Source organism: Diadema setosum, chromosome 1 (genome assembly GCF_964275005.1).
Source record: "Diadema setosum chromosome 1, eeDiaSeto1, whole genome shotgun sequence".
NCBI classification, from domain to species: Eukaryota; Metazoa; Echinodermata; class Echinoidea; order Diadematoida; family Diadematidae; genus Diadema; species Diadema setosum.
In genome coordinates this window covers 29776035-29782739 of record NC_092685.1, presented here as the reverse complement: position 1 = coordinate 29782739, position 6705 = coordinate 29776035, and the positions used below count along the sequence as shown (strand labels likewise).

At 39.0% G+C, this 6705-nt stretch overlaps 1 pseudogene; it reads right to left on the bottom strand.

Annotated features, from left to right (window-relative positions):
• Positions 1–215: 215 nt before the first annotated feature.
• On the bottom strand, positions 216–5892 carry LOC140229491 (uncharacterized; annotated as a pseudogene).
• Positions 5893–6705: the final 813 nt, after the last annotated feature.

Genomic DNA, 6705 nt, shown 5'->3' with positions numbered 1-6705 from the left:
TGAATTTATCATTCTTTGAAAGGACAATATGTCATCCAGATTACAACTCGTGGTGGATCCATGTGTGGACATATGGGGGGTAAGATGCCCTTATCGTTTTGTTTTTTTTTAACAAAAAATCAACAGAAAAAAAAACTGGAGGACGTGCGTGTGGTTCCCCCCCCCCTCCACACACACACACACACACTTCCTGGACCCACCCTGACAACTGCAAAAAAAAAAAAAAATAATGGTACATATTAGCCAGGATGCTACATTCTATGCTTGTGTATACATGTAGTTGATGTCATTCTTTTTATTTGTTCGTAGTGTATGACAGCAATAGCATCATTTAATCCGGGTTACTAATGCTTAATCCAACAATATTGAGTCAGCAATATCTGGCTGGGTTTCCCAATTAGATTAAGTGCTTTACAAACACTCTCCAGTGAGAAGTTGGTCAGAGCTGACATTCTGCGGGATGGATATGACAGTGCTTCATTGTTCAATACTGGCATTGGTATCTCTTGAATGCAGTCCATGTCCTTGGTGATGCCAATGGAAATGAAGAAAACAAAAAGAAAAACAAATACACATGGTGCACAAACATTTCATTTGTTTCCATCATTTTTATTGAAAGATTGACTTTATAATTTCTTTGACTAAGATTAACCTTTTAATAGCACAATTTTCAGATAGCCCTTTGGAAATGTCCACAAACAAGAGTTTTTTTGCCCATCAGCAGAGATCGGACAGACTGGCGATCTGCATTAATGCGAAAGCAGTCAAACGGTACACACATCCTCATTTGAGAATTGCTCATAATTATCACTCTGCTTGGAAGGTCCAGGTACAATTGCCAGACAAGCTACATTCTCCAGTTGTGTGTTAGCCATATCATTAATCTTGTTTGCTACAATATGACAAGAAGGATAACATGTCATCCAGATTGCAACAAGTGGTTAATTCATGTGGGGCACATCGGGTGTGAGATACCCTTTATTTTTGTCTTTTTTTAAACAAAAAAAAATAAACAGAAAAACTGGAGGACATGCTTGTCCCCCCCCCAACTTTCACAGAATTCCTGGACCCACCCCTGACAACTGCAAAAAACACTGGTACATGGTAGCCAGGATGCTACATTCTTTGCTTGTGTGTAGTTTATGTCATCCTTTTTAATTGCTATTAAAGTGTATAAGACAGCAATAGCATCATTTAATCGTAATTACTAATGGATATTCCAAAAAGATTAATGCAGCAATATTTGTTTGGGTTTTCCAACGAGATTAAGGCTTTACAAATACTCACCAGTGAGAAGTTGGTCAGAGCTGACATTTTGCTGGGATGGGTCTGATGGTGCTTCGTTGTTCAATTCTGGTATTTGTATCTCGTGAATGCAGTCCATGTCCTTGGTGATGCCAACTGGAAATGAAGAAAACAAAAAGAAAAACAAAATACAAACGGTTCATAGCTATTCCATTTTTTAAAAATCATATCTATTGAAAGATTGATTTTATCATTTCTTTCAAAGGACAAAATGTCATCCAGATTACAACCCATGGTGGATCCATGTGGGGACACATGGGGTTTAAGATGCCCTTTAAAAAAAAAAAAAAATTAACAGAGAAAAACTGGAGGATGTGCGTGTGGTCCCCCCCCCCCCCCCCCCCCCGCAATTTGCAGAATTCCTGCACCCACCCCTGACAACTGCCAAAAATACTGGTACATGGTAGCCAGGATGCTACATTCTATGCTTGTGTATAGTTGATGTTATTCTTTTTATTTGCTATTATATGGCAACAATAGCATCATTTAATCCGGATTACTAATTGATATTCCAACAAGATTGATTCAGCAATATCTGGTTGGGTTTCCCAACAAGGTTAAGGCTGTACTACACTCACCAGTGAGAAGTTAGTCAGAGCTGACATTCTGCTGGGATGAATCTGACGGTGCTCCTTCATTGTTCAATACTAGCACTGGTATCTCAGGAAGGCAGCTGATGTCTTTTTTGATGCCAACTGTAAATGAGGAAAACAAAATATACATAGCCCATGTCTATTTTATTGTTTCTATCAGATTTTTTTTAAAGAATGAATTCATCTTTTTTTTTAAATATTAAGATTAACCTTTTAATACCACAATTTTCAGAAAGCCCTATTTAAATGTCCACAAACAAGAGGGTTTTTTGCCCATCAGCAGAGATCGGACAGACTGGGGATCTGCATTAATGCGAAAGCAGTCAAACGGTACATGCATCCTCATTTGAGAATTGCTCATAGATTATCACTCTGCTTGGAAGGTCCAGGTACAATTGCCAGACAAGCTAATTCTCCAGTTGTGTGTTAGCCATTTGTTACAATATGACAAGAAGGATAACATGTCATCCAGATTGCAACCAGTGGTTAATTCATGTGGGGCACATCGGGTGTAAGATACCCTTTATTTTGTCTTTTTTTTTTAAAACAAAAGAAATAAAAATTAATAGAAAAACTGGAGGACATGCGTGTGGTCCCCCCCCCCCCCCCAACTTCACAGAATTCCCGGACCCACCCCTGACAACTGCAAAAAACACTGGTACATCGTTGCCAGGATACTACATTCTTTGCTTGTGTGTAGTTTACGTCATCCTTTTTAATTGCTATTAAAGTGCATAAGACAGCAATAGCATCATTAATCTCAACTACTAATGGATATTCCATCAAGATTAATGCAGCAATATCTGGTTGGGTTTCCCAACAAGATTAAGACTTTACAAACACTCACTAGTGAGAAGTTGGTCAGAGCTGACATTTTGCTGGGATGGATCTGATGGTGCTTCGTTGTTCAATTCTGGTATTGGTCTCGTGAATGCAGTACATGTCCTTGGTGATGCCAACTGGAAATGAAGAAAACAAAAAGAAAAAGAAAATACATATGGTGCATAGATGTTACATTTTTGTAAAATCATGTTTATTGAAAGATTGACTTTATCATTTCTTTGTAATCCAGATTACAACCCACGGTGGATCTGCGCAAGGACACATGGGGTTTAAGATGCCCTTTTTTATAACAAAAAATAAACAGAGAAAAACTGGAGATGTGTGTGTGGTCCCCACCCCCCAATTTACAGAATTCCTTGACCCACCCCTGACAACTGCAAAAAATACTGGTACATGGTAGCCAGGATGCTACATTCTTTGCTGGTGTATAGTTGCTGTCATTCTTTTTATTTGCTATTATGACAGCAATAGCATAATTTAATCGGGATTACTAATTGATATTACAACAAGATTGATTCAACCATATCTGCTTGGGTTTCTGAACAAGATTAAGGCTTTACAAACACTCACCATTGAGAAGTTGGTCAGAGCTGACATTCTGCTGGGATGGATCTAACGGTGCTCCTTCACTGTTCAATACTAGCTTTGGTATCTCTGGAATGCAGCTGATGTCCTTTTTGATGCCAACTGTAAATGAGGAAAATAAAATATACATAGTGCATATATTTTTCACTGTTAATATCATATTTTTTAATAAGTTGAATTTATTTTTTTTTTTAAATTAAGATTAACCTTTTATTAACACATTTTTCAGATAGACCTATGTGAATGTCCACAAACAAGAGTTTTATTTTTGCCCATCAGCAGAGATCGGATAGACTGGTGATCTGCATTAAATGCAAAAGCAGTCAAGCGGTACATGCATCCTCTTTCCACAGTCAATTGCATGTGCTTATGAAGAATACAAAAACATCATTGGAAGTTAGGCACAAAAATAGCATTTGCTAATAGGCTTACAAACTCTTTTGTTACTATAGGGCACCCGAATGGGGTCAGCAAGTCAACATTTTTTAAACTCAGCCTTGCTGGCTACACACATAGATTTTCAGTTTTGCAGCAATACAAGGGCATTACGAAATTGGAAAAAGTAACTAACACAAAATACAAGCAGATGTGACACAGAAAAAGAAAAGATACTGATAGAAGGTCTAATCTGTTCATTAAAGTTTTATTTTTTTTTCAGGCATAACACTAATAAACATGAATTAAGGCTACACAAGTACACGCTCATGTCTTTATTTTGAAAACATGGTATACCAGGTTGTGCTGTATATGAGTTGACACCATGAAAACCTAATATACCAGGCACTACTTAAATGCATTCATGCAGTATGGAGTAAGCTACTTCTAACATTGCAGCACAGTTATGAGGTTATCTAGGCATTGAATAAACACACACACTGTATACTGTCCATACTTTTTACTACAAGTATGTATTCATTTGAGTGCGCTCAATCTTACCTAATTTCGCCAGGTAAATGTTGTCATCATCGTCATAATCAGAAGTATCATCTTCGTCACTGCTGTCTGCGGTGCTTGTGTTTCCATCATCGCTACTGCTTTCAGAATTCTCTCCCCCATACACAGCAGTAACTGTGCATTCCCACAGTTTCCTGTGCCATCGCATTGACACACGAACTCCAAGTCGTGGGAAGCTGCCCTTCCTGAATTTCAGCTGATCAACAGCTACAGTATTCCTCGTACCCATCTTTGTCCCAAAGGACTTCAATATCTGTTGGTTTCCCTGAGGACAAAGACCTGTAACAAACAAAAACAGAAACATTCACTACAAGTGTATTAAAAAAATGTTTAATTTTAGCAGAAATGTTTCACCTCAAGCCTATCTAGTGGTCTATTTATACATTGATCATAAAAATGCAAAAACACAATTCAACTCATATTATAAACAGATAGAGGGCGAAGATTCCCTGTGCTTATGGTACTGCAAAACTACTCTCTAGAATGTGTGAGCACCTATAGCCTAGCTAGGCTAGATCTGACAAGTGGAACATTGCATTTAGACCTCAATTTATATATTTTAATCATAGTGGAACATCAGCGTATTACTATTAGATTCACAGGAGGGGCTTACTCAAGTACTGCCCTCTGGCCTGTTAACACACTAAAGCCTTCATTGCAGTGATTTCAATATTATGGAGACTTGGCACTCACAGCGACACAAAAATGCATGCGATAAAAACATACCCAGGTACTGTACTCAGTACCGGTACCGTACAAAGCATTTGCAGTTGGCTAGATCTCTGAACAACACACATGTATTTATGGACCAGCATAATTTAATCCTACTCCTTGAGTCCTAGGAATACTAGTATCAGATAAATTTACAGACGTTGGTAAAATCATTCATTTTTACTATAGCCAGTATAGGCCCTTCTACTAGATCCTTGGCTTACAAATGTACATCAATTGGCAAATTCACATGAGATACATTACACTCAGATTTGGGTGTTTTCTTTGTGTGTGTTTGCAAGCTTGGGGCTCAATCGGCCATAGATATATATGTAAGTAAGTATAGAACCTATCATCAGAATTCTAGGGCCCTATACTCAATGATGAACCAGCGATTAGCGGCTCTAAATTGTTGGCTGTGACTAACTTGTTAGACTCGTCTAACGTTAGCAATCTCGTACTTTTTATGGTTGATTCCCAAACAACTCACCCTGAAGTGTTAACAGTTTGGCACTGTCCACACCCACTACGTATGAGGTCCATATATGGACCATAAGCACATAAAGCCAACTCAACGAGAACATTGTGAACGTTGTTTTTCTAGACTAAAGGGTCTATGAATGATTTAAACCCTACTATTATAGAGTATCCCTTTGTACCCACATATTTATCTATACACAGGACTACACCTAACAACAAAACGAAATATTTTGGAAAACCCACGACAATCTGCGTATTTATCTTGACAAGTGACAATCTTACGGATAGAACTTGCTTGGGTCTGTTCATTTTATTTGAAATTGCATGATTTCATAGCTACACATTATAAAACTCACCGGTCCTGGGGAGGGTCCGGTTGGCGCTACGATCGTCTGCTTCTGCCAGTTTTGGCGATACGACACCTTCTCTGAACGCGACTCGAAGATTCGCGCCCACCCGAACCGACGTATAGCGATACGTCGGTTCGGATGAACGCCTTCAGCCAATTCGCGTTCAGGCAAAATGACGTATATCAAATTTCTCTGTTAAAAACACAAAATCCGGTTTCAAAATTTTGTGAGTAGAAAGAGTGTGTGCTGGGCTATCTTAAAACGGCAAAATCTGAAATTCGAAAAATTTACCGAATTTTGACATATACGACGGTTCGGATGGTCGCCGACGAAATGTCAAAATTTTCAAGCTCGCTCGCATTTAACCGCTATGCCATTCTCCTGATGTTGCTGCCAGTAATTGCCGGCAGTTGCACTCGGTGTGCCCCCTAAGTTTCCAAAGCGAAAAAGTATAGCTACAAACGGCAGTTTTTAGACTGTAAAATGTCAAAATTTTCAAGCTCGCTCGCATTCAATCGCTATGCCATTCTCCTGATGTTGCTGCCAGTGATTGTGAGCAGGTGCGCCCCCTTAATTTCCAAAGCGAAAAATATAGCTACAAACGGCAGTTTGGGGACTGTAAAATGTCAAATTTTTGAAGCTCGCTCGCTTCGCTCGCTCGCATTTAATCATTATGCCATTCTCCTGATGTTGCTGCCAGTAATTGCCAACAGTTTTTGCCCGGTGCGCCCCCTTAATTTCCAAAGCGAAAAAAATACAGCCACAAACGACAGTTTGGGGGACTGGAAAATGTCAAAATTTTCAAGCTCACTCGCTTCGCTCGCTATCATTTAATCAGTATGCCATTCTCCTGATGTTGCTGCCAGTAATTGCCGGCAGTTGCG